The 23,222-nt window shown below is 42.5% G+C and overlaps 1 protein-coding gene and 1 pseudogene across 2 annotated transcripts in view; both read left to right on the top strand.

Moving 5' to 3' along the window:
* MNAT1 (MNAT1 component of CDK activating kinase) overlaps nt 1-23,222 on the top strand; it is a 141,092-nt gene that overhangs the window by 74,216 nt on the left and 43,654 nt on the right. The window lies entirely within an intron of this gene.
* Nucleotides 19,273-22,918, top strand: LOC141465276 (echinoderm microtubule-associated protein-like 1; annotated as a pseudogene).

Below are 23,222 nucleotides of genomic sequence, written 5' to 3'. Positions count from 1 at the left end.
TTTAATGCAAAAAGTTGTTAAACGGTGCTGCTTGCTACACTGGTTAAAAGTAAACATACCAGAAAGTAGTTCTAGGGTGACACAGAAATAAATAGCTTGTCTAAAAGTATGAGTATAAGCGGTCTCATTATGTCTTGATAGAGATGATATAAAAAAACCGAGAGCGGACAAAGCTCCTCTGTAAGGGTGGAATTTGAAGTTGGGAAAGAAAAATGAATAAAATGAGAAGCTTTGGTGCCAAAACTGCAGTAGGTATTTGGGGAATTGTATAATCGTAGTGCTGGGTGAGGGTCTCAAGAAGTCATGGAGGCCTTCCCTCCTGCTGTGAGCCAGAGTTGGGGGACACTTCATGAGAGGCACCTGTCTAATCTGTTCTTAAAGACCTCCAGAGATGGAGACTTTGCAGTCTCCTGAGCAGCCTCTGGTAGCACTTAGTGCCCTTGCTTTTACACTTTAGGGGAAACTTAGTAGTTGTGCGCTTCCTTGACCCAAAGCAAGTTCATTTTCTGCCTAGGTAGATGCCGAAAGCAGGTTGTTCTCTGCCTCTTTGTAGGAACTTTTGATGTACTTGAAGATGACTGTGTAAAGAGGACTTCACAGAACTAAATATTTTAGAATTTAGATCTTAAAAAAAATAGTTCAAATGCCTTAATTGTTACTTAACAATAAAAGGATTGATTTGTTCTGCCAATCATTGGTAGACTGTCTCCACTCTACAGACTAGATGTGAAATGACATTCATCAGCTGAGAACAGGACTCTTCAGAGAGGAAATTCTTTTAAAGAGAGCAGTAAGAACATTCAAAGAATTGTAGTAAGAGCAATTTGAAGCCATTTAGACAAGCTAAAGTAGTGAATTTGTGTATGTGCATAGAGGAGTGCGATATCTTTCTGCCATGATCCGTTTTAGCACTTGTCTGCATTTCTGAGGATACGATGTGCTTTTTTTTAATCCTTTCTTCTGTTTGTGCTGATCAAAGTAGTTTTGTGTCATGCCTTCATCTTCTCTGTTGTTTACCTGGAGGAGGGCTGGTGACCTGGAATGGCAGTTGGGTTCTTGCCTGTCTGCCTTTGAGAGACTTGTCTGTTAGGCATGTGTCCGCAGACGTATCTCACAGGCTAGTTTTATTCCTGTTATTTCATTTCTCAATCAACTTTAGTCTTATTTGCCGATGTTGTAGAGTGTATTGACCTTGCAGTGCAGTTGAAAGATCTCCCGTATGCCTATATTTTCTTCCTTGCTTGTTCTCACGTCCTTCTTCAGACAAATTTTAGGTAAGTGCAGCCTACAACTGGCTTTCCTGAAGTTTTTTGCCAGACTTAAAAAGTCGTGCAAGGGGAGCCAAGGGGGAGGACAAGAGGGATGGCTGTCGCGGGAGGTAGTTGCTGGGAGAAACGTGACGGGGTATCCGGTGCTGGCAACTGCAGTGGTATCATGGTTGAGCATGGGGTTGGAGGGGTGCGGAAGGAGGTGGGGACTTGCATGTGAGGTGCTTTGGAGAGAACATGGCAGGGTATGAGGCCACTGCTCTGAGGGGGGAGGTTTGGGGCAGAGTTTGGCAGAAAGGTGGGGATGAGTGGGACAGGGGAGTTTCTAGGAAGAAGAAGGGCTAAGAGACTCCTGTGTGGGATTGAGAACTACAGGAGAACACTGGGACAGAAGAATCTGGGGAGTTTGGGGTTCTGGTACTCATCTTTCTGGATTAGTTCCTGTGTAAGAAGCCTGGTCTCCAAGGGCAGCAGAAGATGGTGTGTGCACGCTTGGGTGGTTTCAAATGTGGCACTTGTTAACAAGGATTATGGCTGTAGGCAGGGGGATACGTGCAGGACTTGTGTTTCCTACAGCATCTTCTGTTTAGCATTAATCTCTGTTACAAGGTACACCAGCCTTACTAATACGTTAATTCCCTAGAAGGAAAAAGAAATCTTCAGCATGTTGATTGAGGCTGTGCTGTGTGTGTGCACGTACCACCTTCATGCACCTCAACTCATCCCTAAGTGAACATAGCAGATAAATGAATATTTGCTGTAGGGTCTCAGAGGAGTCAACTTTTGAGCTTTGAAGCAGCACATTCATAAATGAAAAATACATTTTAAAATAAAGATGCTGTTGGGGGCCCTAGTTTTCAATAGTCAGTACTCATCCAAGATGCACATCGTGCTAGGGAACTTGCAGCAAAGGATATTTTGGATCAAAGAGACAATATTCTGTACTAAGGAGACTTCAAAACTAATTCTCCTCAAAAATGTTTGTTCAGGTGCAGAGGGTGCGAGAAAGGAATATTGTTTTAGGCAATCAGCATTGGACATCAAAAAGTGAATTTCTCCATATATACCTAGTCTGGACTCAGTGTGTCAGTCAAGGTGTCGCTGGAGAGGAATATTGACAGCATTGGCTACTAATGAAAGAGACATTATCCTCCTGACAAAGTGCCTTGGTCTCTGAAAGTTTGATTCATTTTTATTCCTCTTAAATGTGGTGGTTTGTGGGTGTTTTTGTTTGGTTGGTTTTTTGTTGGTTTTTGTGTTTTGTTTTTTAAAGAAGATGATCGTGGATAATGGAGTATATCAAAGTGAAGAACTGGCTATTTTAGTTCTGCTTTGCCTGAACATCGTTGCTACATAGGTAACTTTTGTATTTTGGGGAAATGGGAGGCTCAGGTGTAGTTTGTGACATGCGTGACAGTTCAGAATGTGTGGCAGAGCAGCAAAATCCTGTCTCTTGCAAAGCGGATAATAGCCCTGGTAATATGTTGCATGTTATGTGGGCTCTTTTTGAAAATATAAAATATGTAAGAATATTGTGACTAGAAAGAAACCTACTTTGACTAACTTAGACAAATGTGTGCAGTGGTATGGGCAGGAAATCGAGAGACAGAGAGCACATGTGGAACCATCTATCTAAATTAGCTGGATGGGAGCCAGGAAAGTGGAACTTGCACCATTTGCAATGATTAGTAAAAAATGAAATGATGGCTTTGTTTAAGAATAGTGATTCTTGTATTATTCCGGGACAGTGAAGTAGATCCTGCAGGAGACAGACGGTGTGTTTAAAAGTGGTGTGTGTGGAATTGGAAGACAGTGGAAATGTAAGTAGGTTGGAGGGAGGAACAATTTAAAACTGAGGACTGTGCAGAGGAGGAGAGCAGCGTGTATTTTTAGGTCTGAGGTCCATTCTCCTCATTCATCTCTTGAAAGAGAGGCATAAATAAATAGAGCACCCCTGTCTTCTCCAAAGCATAGAAAGAGAATCGTAGAAATGTGATCCTCTGCAGAAGTCTTGGAGGCAGCGGTCAGGCAAACGAGAGCTGCTGGTCTGTGCTGTGCAGACGTGTTGACAGATCTAAAAGGGATCAATGTTGGCATCTGATCCTCGCCATCGTTAGGCAGCCTTTGGCACCAGGGCTCAGGGCTGCCCCTGTTTGTGTACCTGTGGGCATGTGTACATGGCTAGAATAAGAAGAAAAGCCACATACATCCAAGACTATATATAAAGATGTCCAGCTTGTAATGCTTCCCTGCAATAGGCCCTTTGAGTTCAGACAAACAAGGTCGGAATAATCAATTAGTAAATATTTGAAGAATTTTCTACCTTTCCCATAAGGTGGCAGTTTCTGTAAGGGTGTGATGGTAATGACACTGGGAGTGGCCATGTTTTTCTCCATTTTGGTTTGGAGTGGGATTTGAGCCAGATCATGACTACAAGTTCAGAAAAGTGATAACCTGTGGAGTTTTATTTTTGGATTTTCCACCAGCCACACACAAACTCTAATGTGGATAGAGTCGGAGGGCTTCAGTGTTGTCTGCTTGAGAGAGGAGATCTTGGCATAGATCTTTGACATCTAGAGACTGGTGCTCAAGGTCTGTTGGTGCTGTCTTGGCCGTGCCCACACACCAAGGGTTCTCCTTTGTGGTTGTTCCCAGTGAAACATGATTAGAGTTTTCTTTCGTTGTGGGGGAGAAAAAGAGGGCTTGGCTTGAGGGCTGGTGGGAGGATGTAGAAGGGATTGCAATGAGAACTTGATGCTTCCTTTGTCTTCACCCGTTCAGTTTTCGCTTACTCACCTTAATCTGCCTCTTTGTGGGATGATGCCTTGAGCTTGAATTCCCGTTTAAATTGTGTACCATCTGAAGCCTAGACAGGATTAGGTGAAGAATTTTTCTAAAATCTGTTGGGAATAACCCTTAAGGTGCAGTTTATACTAAAGCTTAATCTATTGGTTTAGTTTCATTGACAGTGCTGTGTGCAACATCTGCTTTATGCATATTTTTAACCTGGTTTGTGTCTGGTTAGTTAGGTGAATTTGAAATACGAAAGTAAACAGATATGTCACTTTTAAAGTAACAGAAATATTCTTGAAGAGTGCTGTACCCGTTTAACTGTTGGTTGCTTTTAAACTCTGTGTAACTAACTTCAGCTGTAGCTGAGGTGCCAGGTATAACTTTGGCGATAAGTCTGTTTATCTCCTAATTGAAAACATCTGGATTTTTTTTCCTCAAAAAAAGACCTTGAATAAAATAGTGGTGGTATCTGGGTTATTTTCTTTGTCGTGAAGAACAAAGTCTAAATGTGACTGAACTTTTAATTAATTTTTTAGTTTATTTTTATTTATAAAGAGGTAAAGTACACAGCAACTGTAGCTTTTCAAAATGGGAAATTTCTTCTGTAGGAAGAAACCCTCTTTAGAACTTGGGGTACTTTATTGTTGTTGTTAAATACAACACTACGTGACCATGCTGGATTACCTTCTGTTACCTTCAGCCCATCTCTGCTCCGTCTCACTGGCAGCGTCAGGCTTAGAAGTGGAGTGGGCTGTGCTGGAGGCAGCAGATGAGGACCGCAGGTGGGAAGTGAATTTAAATGGTGAAACCCATTGCTGCATATTCTTTTTGGGGAAACCTCCATCTGCAGCTCTGGAGCTGTGAAAGTGCAGTATGGACTGGGAAAGGCGGGAGGAGAGTGTATTTTCTTCCATTTTTGTATGGGAAAATTGTTGCTATTGTGCATTCTGTTGTTTTTGATTTTGCTGGCAGAACAGGAGGAGCAGGAAAGCTAAGGAATGGCCAATTTAGGCTTTTAGGAAGGGGAGAGAGATCCTCATACCTGGCATTGCTGGTGAGTGACAGGGAGAGACCCACACAGCAGTTTTTCATTTTTGCAGTCGGATGTATGTGTGTGTGCATTGTCAATTGTCCGTGACAGCTGATGTTGGGGGAGGGAGCTTTTTAGGGGAATTCTGAGATTTAGATCAGGGAATATCCGCTTCAATCAAAATACTTCATTTCCAGTTGATGGCAAGTGACTATCAGATAAAGCCAGTTTGAACACGATTTTTTGGACTGGCGTATCAATGCAACTTTAGGTGCGTTTTGTTTTGTTTTCCCCACCTTCCCTAGCAGGGCACGTTTTGCTGAAGGAACAATTAGAAAACCCAAAGGAATGTGGATAATGTGAACGATAGGGTTACTACACTGACCACTTTGGCACAGTCATTAAATTTATAAAATCTGCCCCTTTCACAATTCTTTCGTGCTCTTATATTTTTTTTTGATTCAATTAATCTTGATTTTTTAAAAATTATTTGCATAAGGGCACACAAAGTATTAAGCTGAGGCCACAGAAAGTAACTTTGTAAATACTCTCTTACTATTCTGAAATCTAATTAAAAACCTGCAAGCTTCATCATTCATCATTTTACCATAGGCGTGTATTTCTTATGGAGACAGTCTAATATCCTGCAGGAACTTCATGGCATTACAAAAATAATTAATGGACCCTTTTAGGGCAATGTGTGTGTTGCTACAATGTGGAATAATACTTCAGTGTTGTAAGTGAATGGTGTGCTAGGAAACACTAATCCCTCGTGTATAGTAACAGGAAGTATGAATATTACTTATTAATAATAATATAAAACACCTTAGCACATATGGGGTGTTTTTTTTCAGGCGTGTCTACCTTTTTGTAAACAACAGTGAATTTTAATTACAGAAAATTGGTGAGAAGCAAGAAAGATTTGTGTAATTAAGAAAACCTGTTTATTTTAAAGCCTTCAGAAATTGTAAAAGATGGAACTTAGTCGTATGTGAGGGATGAATGTTGTGCAATAATGCCCCTTCATTCCCCTTTCATAATAAATCTCCGCAGAGTATTCATCTAAAGGGCTGGATGCCAAAAAGAACAGGTTTGACTTGTCTGTGAGGATTTACACCACAGTAAAACGCACAACTGCTTTTGCAGAGGTCATTGTGAAGGTCACAGAGCCAGTATGCGCTGCTGAATGAGAGCAGCCTGTGACAGTGCTGCAAGAGGTTGGGCTGAGCGAAATCAGTATTTAAAGCCTCATATGAAATGTAGAAATAAGCTGGAATCGTTAAAACACATGACTTCAAAGCACGTATGCTGCTTGGCAAGAAATTAATGGTCTTTTTCTCCAGAAGTTTGCATCTCATACCCTCTGCTGAATGTAGCTTCTAGGTCAAAATGCAAGAGTTTTCTTGGTTCCTGACAATTAACATTGAAATAACTTCGTATGTCTAATACAAACACTCTCAAACCATTAACAATTGTGCCTCTATCCAGTTTAAAAAAAAAAAAAAGAAAGAACCAAACAAAAAACCCTAACTGCTATTGAAGTGGATTTAGTTACCTGAATTCGGCACACCTTTTTTTACAAATAAGATCCGAGTTTCACCATAGGGTCACTATGTCTTTAAATAAAAGATGATGATCATTTCAAATGGCAACCGGCCATCGGTGGGGTTTAGTGCAGAGATTAATTAGTAAACTTTGGAATGCGCTACAGCAAATGCAGCTGATTGGCAATAACATGTGGGGCAGCAACTGGTGGAAAGTGAGTGCTGCTGGGCAGCAGAGGTATTTCCAAAAAGACTTAGAGTGCTGTGGTGTGCTAGGCTTTAAATGGCATTGTGCTGCTTGCATCCAGTCACCAGTTTTCTACTTGTGCAGTTTAGTAAATGCAGAGATTAAAGAAATATGGTGTACCTTTGGAAAGAAAGCAAGTTTTCTTTCATTGTTTTGATCTGATTAGGTGCACCCCATCACCAAACAGTTATGCCCCTGAACGTCAGAGTACAGAGGATGGTGGTTTGTCTGCATTGCCTTTTCCAATTTTTTTACTAGGAAGACAAATGTCAAGTGTACTTGTACGCTTGTACTTGTACTTGTCAAGTGTACAAGGATGCTGAGATATGATTTATTTGAAAATGATACTGAAATAAATACAATTAATTCAATGGCTGTTTCAGTAAACCATTTCTTAGAATTTAGTCTACTTTTTTAAATTATATGGGTTACTGAGCTTGTGTGTTTGCATGATTTATAATTGCTTCCTGTCTTCCTTTTAAGGTTTTAAATACATGATTAGAGAAATTTGGAAACTTTCTCTGTCAATGAGCTTGCTAAGGATACTTGGGCTATTTTGTACGAATAACAGACCCCATTACATTTCATCTCTAGTAGGACTATTCTCTCAGTTTGTGTAGGCCATGGGATTGAGGCCCAGATAATAAAATTAAGATGATTTATGTAATAAATAACTGCTCTTGAGAGAGTACTTGGAAGCCCTATATATAGATCTGAAAAATCTCTCTTAATATTATTGTATTAGTCTCTTGATGATCACCTCAGTTAGAGAGGCATGGTCAAGCATCCCTTTAAATCAGTAAGAAAACTCATACCAATACCAGTGGGTGTTTGCTTCAGAAATGGCCCATGCAACTTGACTAGCCTAGTGAAATTCATCTTACTAATCATATCCTGAGGATTGAGCAGAAGTTTGCCCTTGTGGACTAGTCAATGCTATCACTGAAATAGTCGTATTAATATGTTTGATCTAAAACTGGCAGAGGTGGTTGATCTCGTAAGATATGGATTGTCTTGGCTTTGACCCAGCAAACCCTTATCCGTGTGCTTTAAAACGTAAGCAAGCATGTGCACAGAATCTTTATGGTTGGAAGGGACCTTTGAGATCATCGAGTCCAACCATACACACAAAAAAACCCAAACAAAAACAAACAAACAACCCCCACAAAACAAAACACCCAACCCAACAATCTCGGGCACTAGAGCATGCCCTGAAGTGCCATGTCTACACGTTCCTTAAATACCTCCAGGGATGGCGACTCCACCACCTCCCTGGGCAGGCTGTTCCAGTGCCTGACCACTCTCTCAGGAAAGTCATTCTTCCTAATATCTAATCTAAACCTCCCCTGCCCCAACTTCAGACCATTTCCTCTGGTCCTGTTGTTATTCCCTTGGGAGAAGAGGCCAACACCCACCTCTCTACACCCTCCTTTCAGGGAGTTGTAGAGGGCAATGAGGTCTCCCCTCAGCCTCCTCTTCTCCAAACTAAACATGCCCAGTTCCCTCAGCCTCTCCTCGTATGACTTGTCAGAGCTAGACCCCTCACCAGCTTGGTGGCTCTCCTCTGGACACGGTCCAGCAGCTCAATGTCCTTCCTGTAGTGAGGGGCCCAGAACTGAACACAGCACTCAAGGTGAGGCCTCACCAGTGCCCAGTACAGAGGCACCATCACTGCCCTGCTCCTGCTGGCCACGCTGTTCCTGATACAGGCCAGGATGCCGTTGGCCTTGCCTTAACCTCAGCTCTCTTACTTTGTCCTCATTGCCTGTCACTCCCTGAGGGCCGTTGGTGTATCGTGGCACAGCCTTGGACCAGGCGACAGCAGATGCTGGTGTCTAATACCTGGTTGTGAGCTGCTGGGAGGGTCTATGGAAGGCTGAGGAGCGGAAACCAGTGTGGTCAGGGTGCTGAGTGTTTCTCTGGAGACCTGTTTCTGCAAGCCTCGGCTTCCCAGACCCTTGTGTTTATTGCCACAGGTAATTGCAGCCAAGCAGATGGGCTCAGTTTGCGCAGTCAGGTTTAGGCTTGCTTGGCTCTGTTGGGCTGGACTTGTGGGCCACCATCCAGACAAAGTAACTGGTATGCAACTGCTCTGTTGACTTTGCGAGGCTCTTTGTGTGCTTAAAGCTGGGTAGTTTTCTAAGCTGAAGCTGGATCTGGGTCTAAGCCCCAAGTAAGTGTATGATAAAATTTCCTGATAGCAAATAGATTTGTTAGATTGACATGCATTTAAATGAATCCCATGTGTAAATCTGCGCAGGATTCGGGCATTGCGGGACCTTGCAAAACGTTCAGTGATAGTATTTGTTAAAAACTGTTTAAGTCATACCCTTTGATTATTTGCGTGTCTGTGTGTATACATATATAACAGAAACACCCATGCACACACAAAGCATCTAATTTAAAACCACAGGATTTGAGCACTGCAATCAGCTCTCTAATTACTGAGACTTGGTTATTTTTTTAAAAATTAAATCCATTGTGTGTATGTACAATATACACATCCAAGTACACTGCAAAGCATTATGAATAATTAAAAGCAAACTGTAGACCTTGTCAGAAACAAAGGCAGGTACGTTGAGCGGTGTGTTCTCCTGGCTGAGCGGCTGGTTTGCTGTGACTCAGCTGCTTGTATGAATCACAGAGCACTCTTTGTCGCGCTTGAGGGTTGTCTTTTAGTGTTAGTCTAAATCTAAGATATGAAAGATTAAACAAAGTCTGCATTTCCTTGACTTGATAGCAGCAAGCAGTCGCTGCAACTCCCTGCTTTTGCTAATGCCCTGAAAAGACCGGCAAAGCCCTTGGAGTAGCTGAGGCTGGGGTTCAGGGGATTTCATCAGGGGGGCTGCTTTCAGGCTCCGGCAGGCTTTTTCCCTTATAGGTCTCTTAGATGCACCAGCTACCAATGCTCAGTCCCAGCAATGAATGTTTCAGCTGACACAGCAAGGGCTGTGAAAAGGAGACAGGGGGAGAGAAAAGTTCGATGCAGTGTCATGTTTTTAACTGTGACCCAAGAATAACGTGAGACCAAAGGAGAAAACATGCGTTGATAAAAGTTTACATCCAGAGCTAGGGCAAAGTTATTTAGGCTGCTGGTGACTTAAAGGTTTGGTTGTTAAAGCTTTTAGATATTGCCTTGTCATCTTTTCCTGGAAATATGATTTTCTGGAGAGTTATACATCTTACCTTCATTTCCTTTTTCTTATAAAATCTTGGACAGTTCAAATCAAAACAACCCTTCCAAAACTCACCCTGTATTATTAAGCCAAATGTACTGTGAAAGCTTCTTGAATGGCTTGCCTTGGCACAATGAAATTAATGTGATTATAGTCCAGTAAGGGTGGTGGTGGAAATACCCCTCCAAATTGTCAGCACGTGGGAAAGGAAACACAAAAACCTATTATCGTTCCTACGTATTCTGAGTTTCTGATTTGCTCCCATTGACTTGAGTGATACGGTTTCAGTTACTCCGATGCCATGAAGCGGAACAGTGATACGGGTGCTCAGTAGTTGCTGGATGGATGGCTTCCAGGTAGATGGAGGCTTGGGCTGACCAGCGTGGGAGGCGATTCTCTGTGGTCAGCCAAAAATCAGCTCTTGCTGGTAAGTCTAAAGGTGTGAGTGCGCACCGAGTCAGCCTCTTATATACCTGTGTGATTGTACCACTGATTAGACTCCAAAGGCTTGGCAAATCCTATTTGTGGGAAGCTCAAGTGCAAAAACTTGCCTGATTTACTTTATTTAAATCAATATAATCCTGCTTAAGGCCTTTTGGAAAGCACATCTAAGTGAACGGTGGTTTAAGTTAACACAGTGTCTTTCGTGTTCATAATAAAAGCAAGTTTCATTTGAAAAGGGTGTGCTTATGGGTACCTTATACAAACTTTTGCCGTATTAAATGTGGAAGGACTCAATTCTCCTGCATGCACACATTGTCTTTCGTGAAATTTGTACTTAGAAGATTTAATATCTTCAAGTTTGCTTTATGATCAGCAGTTCTTTGAACTCGCAAGCAAGAAAGTGTGGATAACTTCAAACAGATATTTGAAGTCTGATTCTAAGGAATGCTTATGTTGATTTTGACCTTACAATGTGAGGTTTGATCTCTGTCTCAAAACTGCAGCATTCTAGCAGAAATGTAAATACAGTCTGAACTTTTTTAAAATAACACTGTGTCTCTTAAAGACAGGGACTTTATTCCAGAGATCCTGGATATTCTAACCCTGGAAACGTATTTCTGTTTGCAAGGGCAGATTCAGCAGCTGATCTCTTATGAGCAGACCTCGCTAGCGTGTCCTTTCTTCAGTAGACACCAATCCGTGGTGGTTTAGATTTGAATATAACATTTTTGGTAAGTGTGAAGCTTCATAGAATAGAGAAGGGCTAAGGGTGGAAGCCGACTGAGATGATTTAGTTTTATATGCGCACATAAAGCTGCAAGTTGTCTTGTTGTGTTTGGTTTTGAAAAGCACTTATTAACTACTTTGACATCTTGCTTTTAGTCTTGAACATCTGCTTTAGATTGTTTGCCATAAAAGTGTAAGAATTAATCTTGCCCTCTTTTTTGTTATTGCTACCAGAAACCAAACTATTTTTATTACTTCTTGTATAGGGATTTGGACCCTGAACTATTTTCGGAGTTGAGGAGAGAATGAGTTTGTATTTTATTTTTTTTCTCCCTCACACTCCCCCCAGGTAAGGTAAAGTTAATTAAATTGTTATTTTTAAGTGCACAAAAAAGTTAGGCATGGCTTGTTAGACTGTATAGTAAGCTCTACTTTGCTTTATTTGGCCCGATATTATGAGTTTTAAGGGAATTCAAATGATCAGCTCATTTTGGTTTGTTTCTCCAGACCAGCAGCTGCCCAGAGCCAGGATAAGACATTTGCATCCTCTGTGGAGACAGTAGGCTTAGTACACATTTTACTGTATGGAAATAATATATGAAAGTCAAAGAAATGAAAACCTTCCGATATGGTTAGTCCTTTGATTAACAAATGTTCTTAATACTTATTCTTGGGGCCTCCTTTTTCTTGGATTACAGCTTGTTTGTGTTGTTTCCCAAGAAGCAGTGAGGAGCTGTGGCATACGATGTCAGTATAAGCTCTGATCTTCAATACGCTACGTTTGAGTGATTTCTTTCCCCGTGTTGTATATTATTAAGTTTCAGGGCATTCCGCTGATGTGGGTTCATCCAGTACTTCTGTCAGAGCATACAGTCATCTTCCTTTCTACAATGGAAGGCTTGTTTTGAAGGCAAAGCTGTCTTATTAGAAGCCTATAGCAAGAAATACTGGGGCAGCCTCTTTAACTTGCTCAATGCCTGATGTTTGTGCTGCAGTTGCTTTCACAGCAGTCTCCCCTTTCAGAATCTGGGGTGACGCTTTTTTTTTTTTTTTTTTTATTTAGATACAAGTATTTTAGCAAAAGGATTCACAAAGGAGCCAGTGAACAAAATAAAACAGATAAGGCATCTCTTTATTTTATAAATAGATAAATAGGATTTTTCTGGGACTGAGTGAAATTACTGTGTGATTGTATGGTTGTTTTGCTGCCAGCTTCTATTTTCTCTGAGTGACATTGTAGATTTTTCACGTCAGGTACCATTCCTTTTTCTTTGTTAGTCTTAGATGTTTCTGGTTATTGCGCTTGAAAGCATATGGAGTTACAAAGCCATAGCCACTGAAACCAGAGTAATGCAGGAGGCTGTGGCAGTTCTTGGGTTCATGGAGGGACTCTTTCTGTGAGGCTCTTGGGATCAGCCAGGTCTTACAAATAGACTTTCTGATCCTGTGAAGGTCTGCAAATCCTGTCCAAAGTACAGCTAAAATTCAGGCGCCACTGGAAGTAGACACAACTTTAAAAGCTGTCATGCGTCTGTTGTTCAGATTTAAGCATCATTTTGATATAACCACTTAAAACATAGATGGAAGCTTGCACAGAAAGTAACTAAACCTCCCTGGAAGGACAAATTATGTTTTGTGCAGATTAAAAATGCAGTTGCTTCTGCACCAGGGGGGTTTTTTGTTTAGTTTGACAAAATTAATGTGCATTTTCAAAGCAGTGCCAGCAACTGTGTGTTAACGTTTGCAGTGTGTCTCTTCCTGTCCCCAGAATAATCGGCTAATGTCTGTAACATCTACTTGTGCACTCTGCAAATGAAGGAAAAAAGCCTAGAAATAAACTACTTTCCACTTTTCATATGTTGCTAACAGGTTTCAGTTTACATTTAAAAATTGTCCACAAATGTAGTCCACAAATATTGTGAAGGTGTCTCACGTACTGCTAATGCCTGATGAAGGTTTCTTCATTTTTCTACTGTAAAATTCAGTTTTTCTAAATTCCTCCTTTTTATCTTCTTGCCTGTTTCTAATAATTTACTTTTGATGTTCTTTCTTCCTGTTTTTCCTATTCTGTTCATATTCTTCCTTTCATTTATTGTCTTTTTCTTCATGTTTTCTTCCCCTTTTTTGGTCCCTGTTGCTATAAAAACTTCCCTGCTTTCTTTTGCCAGACAGTTATCAACCTTTAGCGGTCCCTCCTTAAAATCTAGCTATTCAAGGAATCTCACTTTATTTCTTCTCTTTACCGAGCAGACATAAGCCATCCTGAATGTGGTGTTCTGCATCTTTATCAACATTTGTCTGGGTCTAGGCTGTACGCTCAGTGAAACAGGGAGTATGTCACTGATTTTTCACATACACAGAGTTTCTCATCTTCTATAGACTGAAGTCAGCTTTCTGTTCGGTTTTGTTATTTTAATCAGTCTTTCTTTTTAAATCATCCATCAGACTTTACATTCCTTAAAAAGGATATTGTATAGCTGTGGCTATTTTGATGGGGGGGGGAGCTGCTTCAGAGGGTCCCAGGAAGAAGGAGAGAGTGGAGTTCAGCAGCTCATGGCTCATTATGAGCTTCTGTTCTACTAATAAAGCAGCTAATTTTTGCAGGTTCCACTGCTCTCCAGGAAATCCTAAATAATTTTCTTGTGTAATGGAGGGATCATATCAAGGTAACGCTCAGCTTTTCTGCAGCCAAATGGGAACACAGGCAGATTCAGGCTCAAAGAGTTCTCGCTGGTTGGTGAGCAGCGGTGCAGCTACTGCTGGCCTCTGACTTCTGCTGCCGTGCCTGTCCCTTGCTTCATGTGATGCATCGGGATACACAAAGTGGAATTTGTCCAATTGATTTCTATTTCACATCCTTTGAAAAACATAGGCCCTCAATGTGAGTATTTAAAACAATATTATATTAAGGCCTTTAATGCGGTAGTGAAACTGGCTGCTGCAGAGCTTGTGCTTTGTTGATAGCCAGATCAAAATGATCAAGGCTTCAGAAGTCTGATGGTAGAAACGCAACAAAAATTTCCTTAGTTCTGCTTAATGCTGTATTACTAACACAGCACATTGAGAATTGGCATAGCAAACTGAACTGAACGTTGACTTTGAGTCATCCGAAGTGAAAGTTTATCTCTGAAAAATGGGAAGAACCTGTGGTTGTACTCTTGAGAAGGGCCACGTTGAATCCATGAAAGCCACAGTAGGAAAAAGAATGCCTGAGCTGATAGCGAGGTTTGCAAATGCAATTGGCAGTCCCAGGGTGTTCAAATACCACACAGCAGCGAGTTCATGGCCTGGCTCTTCAATCTAGCTGGAAGTGGCCAAATAGGTATTGCGTGCAGGGCAGAGCACGTGGGAACCAGAGCAAAAGGTGCGGAAGCAGCTGAACAACTCTCTACAGCATGGTGGATCGCACAAAAGCGAGTAAGAGCTTAGAAGCTGGGACCAAGTTGGGAGCAAGATTGAGAAACAAGAGCTGAAAACCAGGAGGGTGACCCGTGGAATTATTTGTTACGTGAAAATGCCGTTGTGTTTTAATTCTTTGTTTCCAAAACCAGTGCTGCCTTGTGTTTTGGGCTGTGTCCTTTTAACAGTGCCGGAGATTTTGAGGAAAGCTTGGCAGTTCCTGCCGGAACTCTGGAGTCTCTCATTGAAAACGAATTGAGTGACTCGTTGCAGCAAACATCCAGACTGTCCCCTGAATCCCACCCGAGCTCCAGCAGCCAGTGCTGGGGTGGACAGTCCCATGCAGGCACCGCAACCCAGTGATGTGAAGAAAGGGCAGCAGGCTTTGCTGCGAAGAGAGTAGTCACTAAATCCTGGTACTGGCACTGACCCAGAGGAATTGTATTCCCGTGAGTTAGGTGGACATGGGTTTTCTTCTGAGAAATTAGAGAAACGGGGCTTTTTGGCAGGAGCTTAAAGACAAGTTGTATTGAGTAATTACTTATGGCAGAAAATTGTAAAAGAAAAGTTTGGAGGCGAGTAGAACTGATGGTGTGATTTGGCCCACGTCACTCCATGGGTAATTTCCCATGTAACAAAACACATACGTGTGACTGTTAATAGCTTCTTCAGTGCTGTTGAGCTCCTGCTGTATTTCTGCCGTACCTAAAGAAAGCACATCTCTTGAACCTGGTGTGGCATTAAAAAAATCAAATGAAGATACTCTGTGTGTGTGTGTAAGTAAAAAATTTAGTGAAATTGTTACTAGGCATCTGAAATCATCTACCCCAGAGAGAATGGGGGTGTCAGTCTTACCTTTCTTGTCCTGCCACTTGTGATCAGAGTCTGTTTTTGAGATCAATGGGAAAACATACATCGATATTGTTGGTTTTTGTCAGATCATTCGTTCACTTTCTGTCTTGCTACCAGGATATTCCCATAGCACTTTCCAAAATTGAGTAAAGAAATTAGATCTATTATTGGCTTTCAAGAACAGAAGAAAGAGCGGTTGGTTTCAGATATTTAAATCTTTGGAAAAGCCTCACTGGCACAGGAATTGTAGACTAAGGAATGGAATTATGCATTTTAGTTTGAACATTTTTCGTGTTTATTTATAAAAGCTGTGGAAGACAGAGAGGGTGAGGATTAAAATAATATTAACTGAGTCCTCCAAATCTATCAGTTTCATTCTCTGTTTCCTGAATAGTGCTGGAGTCAAAGTAAGCAGTTAAGCAGAATCAGAAAGCCGTATTAGCATCGCTGACATGGATTTATCAATAGTGAATTGGGAGGGTGGAAACTGAAAAAACCCAACCCAACAAACCCCAGCTTTTGGCTCAGACTGCATTGCCTAAGATATCTGCATTAATATTGTTTTGTAAGAAATTCTATTAACACGAAATCTTTCCAAAACCTGAGTTCTGTTGTGAACTTAACAGTAAAATAGTTTTATAAGACTGCTCATACTGAAAAATTCGAGGAATGCATAGTATTGTTTTAACATTCACTTGAAAGCATTTGGATAATAACACGCTGAAATGACAGTGTATCAAAAAGGGTATGTGTTAACCTTTCTCTCGTGCTGCATATGATCGAAACGATGCTCGGGAGATGCTTTAGCAGCATCATGCCCTGGCATCCGCCAGTGCTCGGTCTCTTGTCGGCCAGCCGTGTGCTCCTTGTGCCGGGCTGGGGAGGGCAACCCGATGGTGAAAAGACTTCAATAAAAATAACATTGCTGCAAACTGACTTAACGAGAGCACATAAATATTATTCTTTCTGTTGTCTGACATGTGTGCTGTGTTCTGGTAGTGTGGCAATAGCAGACCTGAGCAAGTTCCTAAGCAGAGAGAAATTACGCGAGCAAAAAGATTGGCTACATCATCTACTCCAGCCGCTTCTAGCACAGAAATATGCTTTGTCTGGACAAGTTTTAATGACCCCGGTCTCTGCTGCTGTCTCTTGCCTGGGGATGTTTTTGTGGCATAGTTGTTCCTTCTCTTTCCCTTAGTAGTACATTTTTGGTGTCAGTCTCCTTTCTCCTCCTCGGCACTTGAGAGAGTTTTGAGCAGACTGTCAGCTGTTATTGCTTCTTGCTGCCGAGGGAAGGAGGTGAAGGAAGGCAACGTTGTATTGGAGACAGGGAAAGGGAGAGATGACAGGATGGAAAGAGGTGTGACTGCTGCACCTTGAGCTGATATTTCTGGGCTCTGTGTGCTAAAATAACCTCTTTCTGCTAGCAGGCCGGTACAGATATACCTGGCAAGAGTCCCTCCCCAAACCCCAGTGTGAGGTGCACCGATACACTGTAGTTTTGTTGTTCTAAGAGCTGTGACTTTTTCTAAAAGAATTGTGGGGTTTTTTTTGTTTAAAATAAGCTCCTTGTCATTGCAAGGGCAGCTCTTCTCTGTATATAATCCATGGTTTTTTTTCTTTCTTAATGCTGTGTTGTATCACACTCCGAAACAAAAATTGGCTACTGCTTTTCTTTCTTATCATTTAAATTGAGAGATGCCTCAACCAGTGAATCTAGGATAGCGAAAAGTTAATCAGCCAGTCAGTTTTACTAGTAATGAAAAGACATTATTTAACCTCCCCTCCTAATTTAATCCTGTCTTTCTCTCCTCTCAAACCATTCAGTACATGACTGGAAAGTGAGTTGCTCACAAATCCATTGCTGTGCAGTCTTTTACAAAAACAAAGTCATAAGGATAAGCAAATGCCTTCCTTCTAATTAACAGTGTGTTTTGTGGTTCTGTACATTCCAAAGCGTAACAGACGGCTATGGTGCCTAAAATAATCCCAGAGAAAAAACTTGTAAGACACAAAGATACGGGGTGGGGAGAGGAAGAGGAGGCAGGGAAGTCTGTTGTCTATGTTCTCGGAAACCTTTTCTATCTCCATTTAGATACTGTCAGCTTCTTTTACACAAACCTTACAGCGTCCAAGGGGGATTAGAAATACTTACCCGTGACCACAGCGTCAGATCTTAGGTTTGTCAGGGGAAAGCAATGCAAAAGCAGGATCTTGGACTCAACTGCTTTCATTTTGGTTTTAGCATGCTGATAAATGCCTCCTAATGCTGGAAAGAGGTAAGGCTGTCTGTCTGGAAATTTAAAAGTCTTACCTCATGGATGTAAAATGGTTTCTGGATCTGTAAAAGTGCCGTGTAAGTCACAAGTAACAGTTACTGTCTGTTGTGGTGTCCTTTATACCAGTCTTTTATGAAATGGCTAGGGACCACTCAGGGCAGGGACACAAAACTGAGATGCTACTGGTCAAATGTTTCGTAACTGAGATAATATTGGTTAAATTAAATCTATTAACTTCAACAAGAGTTACTGTAAATGTACCTTACCACAACATCAGTGAAAAGAGGAAAAGCAGAACTTTTCACTGGGGAGTTTTCATTGGTTTCCATCCCAGCCTTGTCGCACCAGTCTGTGCCAGACCCCGTGTTGTGAGTGCAGCATCATCTGTGCAGGGCTGAACAAGTTGGAAGCCCCTGAGCTCTGGAGCCTGCGTGGCCATGCCACCCTGCTCGCATTGTGAGGAGTCAGCAGTGTAGATACCGCCTGTTCACATCCAAAACATCCACGGAGCTGATGCAGTAGCAGGGCTTGACCAGGCTTCAGCCCCTTTCAGGTGGGAATGTATATTGTAACTCCTGTGCTTCCATCTAACCCTCCCCAAATGAAGGCAAACTAAAATCCACTTTAGAGGAAAAAGCCTTTACCTAAAGGCCAGACAGCTATAGGACAGGAACAATAGCTGGTTGTGGTTTTGGGGCTTTGTTTCCCCCCCGGCCCTGTTGCTGAGTGGAATGTAATCCATGTTCCCAAAGCCCATCAGCTGAAGTTGTGATTTTGGGAAATGAAAAGAAATGAGCTGTGTCATACAGCTGCACAACCTCCTTGAGGTGCGGGTCTGCTGGCTGGACACAAACCAACGCAGTTGGTTTGCCATATAAAAGTACATACTGGTTCTGAACGCTTCCACCTTGTCCCAGTGCAAAGGCCAGAAAGACACAGGAGAGAGCCAATGTTTTGAAACTGGTTTTGATGAACCCAAAATGAGCTGCCAATAATTAATGGTGAAGATAATTAACTACTGGAACAACTTACCCAGGGGATGTTCCTGGACCTTTATGATCTGAAATCTTTAAGTCTATATTGGATGCCTTTGAAAAGAAGGTGCTTTGGCTGAACTGCCAGTCCTCGGGCTTTGTACAGGAACCCAGTATCTCCTGGCCTCTGCTGGCCATGAGGTCAGACCAGCTCAAAGATGGACATTTTCTATATGCTGCTCCTCTTCTATAGTTCTATTTCTGCTCTTCACAGAAAGGTCCTGGCGCGGCTCTGTTCCTTTCCCCATAACGTATACCCCGGTGCCCACCATACAGCTGGAGTGCTGACAGTCAGCCTCCCCGCTGTGCGTGGGCAGCTCCCTCACAGTTACCAGATTCACACATCGAAGAGTGAATGACCATCATGATCCCTTCTGACCCCTGGTGCCTTGGGAACCCCAGAAGGAGAGGAAGACGAATCATTTTCATCCCATCCTCCCATGAGTTCCCAGACAGAGATACGCGTCTGTAACAGCGTAAATGGTGGTGGTGGTGAAAAAGGCTCGTGATGAGTGTGATCCATTTGTGAGGAACCTTCTCATACCTCTTTGCCGGTGTTGGCAGAAGTCGCTCTCTTAAAAAAAGCATTAGGAACGCAGCAGTGGCAACTCCACTAACAGCCAGCAGCTGTTCTGGTGATGCTCTCCAGAGATGTGGCTCCTGCAATCTGAGCTGCTCCTTTTTTCCCACATACAAGTGATTTCCCAAAATATTTACCATGGTTTTGATTTTTACCTGAAATGGAATTTTCTTTTCTCTGCCTGGAATAAAATTGCTCTGGATTTGGAAAGACTGAGACTTTTCACTCACCAGAGGAGGTTGTACACATGTACTGCTGATATTTCCATAGGTATTGGCCTAGATCCATCTCAAGGACTTAAGTCTTCAATTTTCTTAGCTATATTCTGCAACTCTCTAAAAAAAATAATAATCCATGCTCCAAATTCAGAAAGGTAACTGTCCTCAACCACAAATTTAATTATCAGTATCCCTTCCACTGACTTTTTTTTTTTTTCCCCCCCTCCTTAGTTAATTCCCAGCCAGTGTCCCACCTTAGGAGCCTTTAGTTTCTCCTTGAGGGGGTAGATGCTGACACGAGCAGCCCCAGGGCGGTGATGCTCAGTGAGTGATCAGCAGTGGGAGCCGGGGTTGTACGCGGCGTTACACCGTGCAAAGCTTCCCATCTCCTGGGGCAGACAAAATGTCTACAACAACAATACTATAACTTTCCTAAATGCCTGCATTTTGCAGATGTGAAGCTTGGTTTCTACAGGGGAAGGCCGGCTGTTCTGGCTGAGCTCACGGTGCTCTGTCTTTTTGCTGCTGCTGCTAAATTTTGTGAGCACCATAGAATACAGCAGAAAATTGAAACTGTGTGAAAGATCAACAAACAAGCATAGAATGTCACGCAGCAACATCTGTTAATTTTGGCTCTGCCTCATATCCTCCCGACCCCTCCTTTCCAGCCACAGGCCTCCTGTTTTGTGAGAGCATGGAGTGATAGGGACTTGGGGGGGGGGGGGGAACGTCTGTCTGTTTCTCAGAGGTCTGAAGCCCCCGCATTGTCCTTGTCACCATGCTGTGATGGCAACCGAGTGGCCCTGGCTACTGCGTGAGCTCCCTCTGGTCCCCCAGCCTGTGGGTGAGGAGGCGGGCAGCCACTGGACCATGGAGAGGAGGTTGGCAGCGGCAGGATAGAGGATGGCTTCTCCGGCAAGAGCAGCCTCCAGGACACCTCCTTGCTGCTGCAGTCCTCCATCGATGACAGTGCCTTTGCTGCGACCAGTGTGGAGGTGACAGATCCCGTTGCCTCTCCGGAGCAGTGTTTCCAGGTGCAGGAAGATGATATCCAGTGGCTCAAATCTGCCTTAGCTCACGTGGTTTGACACGCGAATGCTACGGAGGAACAGCCAGCTGTGCAGAAGAAGAAAGGAAGACCAGACCAAGACCACAGGTACAAACCCTGCCTTTAAGAACTGCTGTTAGTAATGGAACTGTGTTAACGAGGAAACAAAGTGGCTCTTTACCTTCCCCATCAGGAACCAGAAAGGAAACTGTATCACCAGCAGCAAAAAGCACCATTGAAAGAACCAGTTCAGCTGAGCGTGTGTCCCCAGGCCGTTGGAGGGAAAGCTATGGAGATTCCACAGGAGTCACAACCGCACTGGATCCACCAGCAGTTCACCTAGTGGTAAAAAAAGCCAAAACAGTAAAAGCAAACGGAAGGAACCAGTGTTCAGTGCAGAGGAAGGATATGTAAAGATGTTTCTTTGTGGATGTCTCGTTACCATGTACGTGCCCAAAGAGCAAGTGGGATCTTACAATTTGGAAGCAAAAGTAGAACTACCAGCCAAGAGGCTTAAACTGGAATGGGTCTATGGATCTAGGGGTGGGGACTGTTGCAGTAACCTGTCTTCATCGCATCTGTAGTTGTGTTTTTCAGTGTTGAAAAGCAACTTCAGAGACATTACACATGGTCGTAGTGATGATGTGAAGTGCCTGGCTGTCCATCCTAATAGGATCCACCATAGTAACAGGTCAAGTTGCAGGGACATGCAAGGATGGAAAACAGTTGCCACCAGAGGTGCATGTCTGGAATTGTGTAGCTCTGAATACACCGCATGTCATCAGAATGGGGTTTGTTGACGAAGCTGTCACTTGCATTGCTTTTTCTAAATCTAATGGAGGATGTAGCCTGTGCTCCGTGGATGACTCAAACGACCACGCGCTTTCTGTGTGGGACTGGCAGAAAGAAGAAAAGCTGGCAAATGTCAAGTGCTCTAATGAGGCTGTATTTGCTGCAGATTTTCACCCTACTCATACAAATACAGTAGTTACCTGTGGAAAATGACGCTTTTCTTTTTGGACACTAGAAGGCCATTCCCTCATGGAAAAGCAAGGATTATTTGAGAAACAAAAGAAGCCAAAGTTTGTCCTTTGTGTGACCTTTTCTGAAAATGGTGATACTATTACAGGACACTCGAGCAGAAACATTGTGTTTTGGGGGGAAGGTACCAACAGAATAAGCCATGCAATTCAGGGGGCACATGAAGGTGGGATATTTACGCTGTGTATGCTGCAAGATGGCACACTCGCATCAGGAGGTGGAAAAGACCAAAAGCTGGTATCTTGGAATGGAAATTACCAAAAACTTCACAAAACTGAGATTCCAGAGCAGTTTGGCCCAGTAAGAGCAGTAGGAGAAGGTAAAGGGGATGTTGTATTGATAGGAACCACTAGAAACTTCATCCTACAGGGCATGCTATCAGGAGAATTTTTTTCCCAATTACCCAGGATCACACTGATGAATTTTGGGGACTTCCTCTACACCATTCCTCTGCACCTCAGTTCTTCACTTGTGGACATGACAAATACATTACCCTCTAGAATGCTACCACTCATTGTCATATCTGGAAGAAGGTGATAGAGAATCCAGCAGAGTCTTCAGGCTTTCATCCTTCAGCATCGGCTGTTGCAGAAGGTTGACCAGAAGGTGGTTTGTGTTTGACACAGAAACAACAAAAGCCGTGGTCACTGCACACACAGATGGAAACAAACAGCTGTCTGTAATGTCTTACTCACCAGATGGAAACTTCTTGGCAATAGGTTCCTATGACAACTGTATTTATTGCATATATATACCGTATATATTAGCTGTATATATATGGCCTAAGTCAAAATGGAAGAAAGTACCCAAGAATTGGGAAACGTTTGTGTCGTTCCAGCTTCATTACTCATCTGGATTGGTCAGTTCATTCACAGCATCTTGTGTCTAATTCAGGAGACTATGAAATCTTATACTAGATCCTCTCTGCTTGTAAACAAGTTGTGAGTGTTGAAACAGCCAGAGATATAGAATGGGCCACTTACACCTGTACTTCAGGATTCCATGTTTTTGGTGTATAGCCTGGAGGTTCAGATGGAACAGATATCAACGTTGTCTGTTGATCACGTGGGAGAAAACTGCTATCAACGTTCTGGCAAAGTACATCTCATATCCATCCAGTTTAGGGCTCCAAGCCATGTCTGTGGTGGACAGAGTAGTCATGTAACTAATGTAGATTTTCTCTGTGAAGACACCCATATCATCTCCACAGGCGGAAAAGGTAGAAGTATTATGCTGTGATGAGGCATTTAGAGGAAACATCAGTGTGGGCATACACAGTTGAGTTCACCATGCACAGACCTTAGGAATAAACTTAGGAATATTAAAAATGTGACAGTGTGGTTGCAGTTTAGCCTGGTCACTGTGATTTTTTTTTTTTTTTTTTTTTTTTTAAAAACTCGTACAAACCTCAGGAAAAGTAAGCCCTGTGCTGGTTACCTTAGTCTAGTATTGGTTTGGTTTTTTTGTTTTTTTTTTTTTTATATTGTGTCACACCTTAAGAAGGTTTGGTTTTTTATTTTCTTTTTCTCTCCTGTTGTCCCTG

Source organism: Numenius arquata, chromosome 6, assembly GCF_964106895.1.
Source record: "Numenius arquata chromosome 6, bNumArq3.hap1.1, whole genome shotgun sequence".
NCBI classification, from domain to species: Eukaryota; Metazoa; Chordata; class Aves; order Charadriiformes; family Scolopacidae; genus Numenius; species Numenius arquata.
This window is presented reverse-complemented; position numbering and strand designations above follow the sequence as displayed.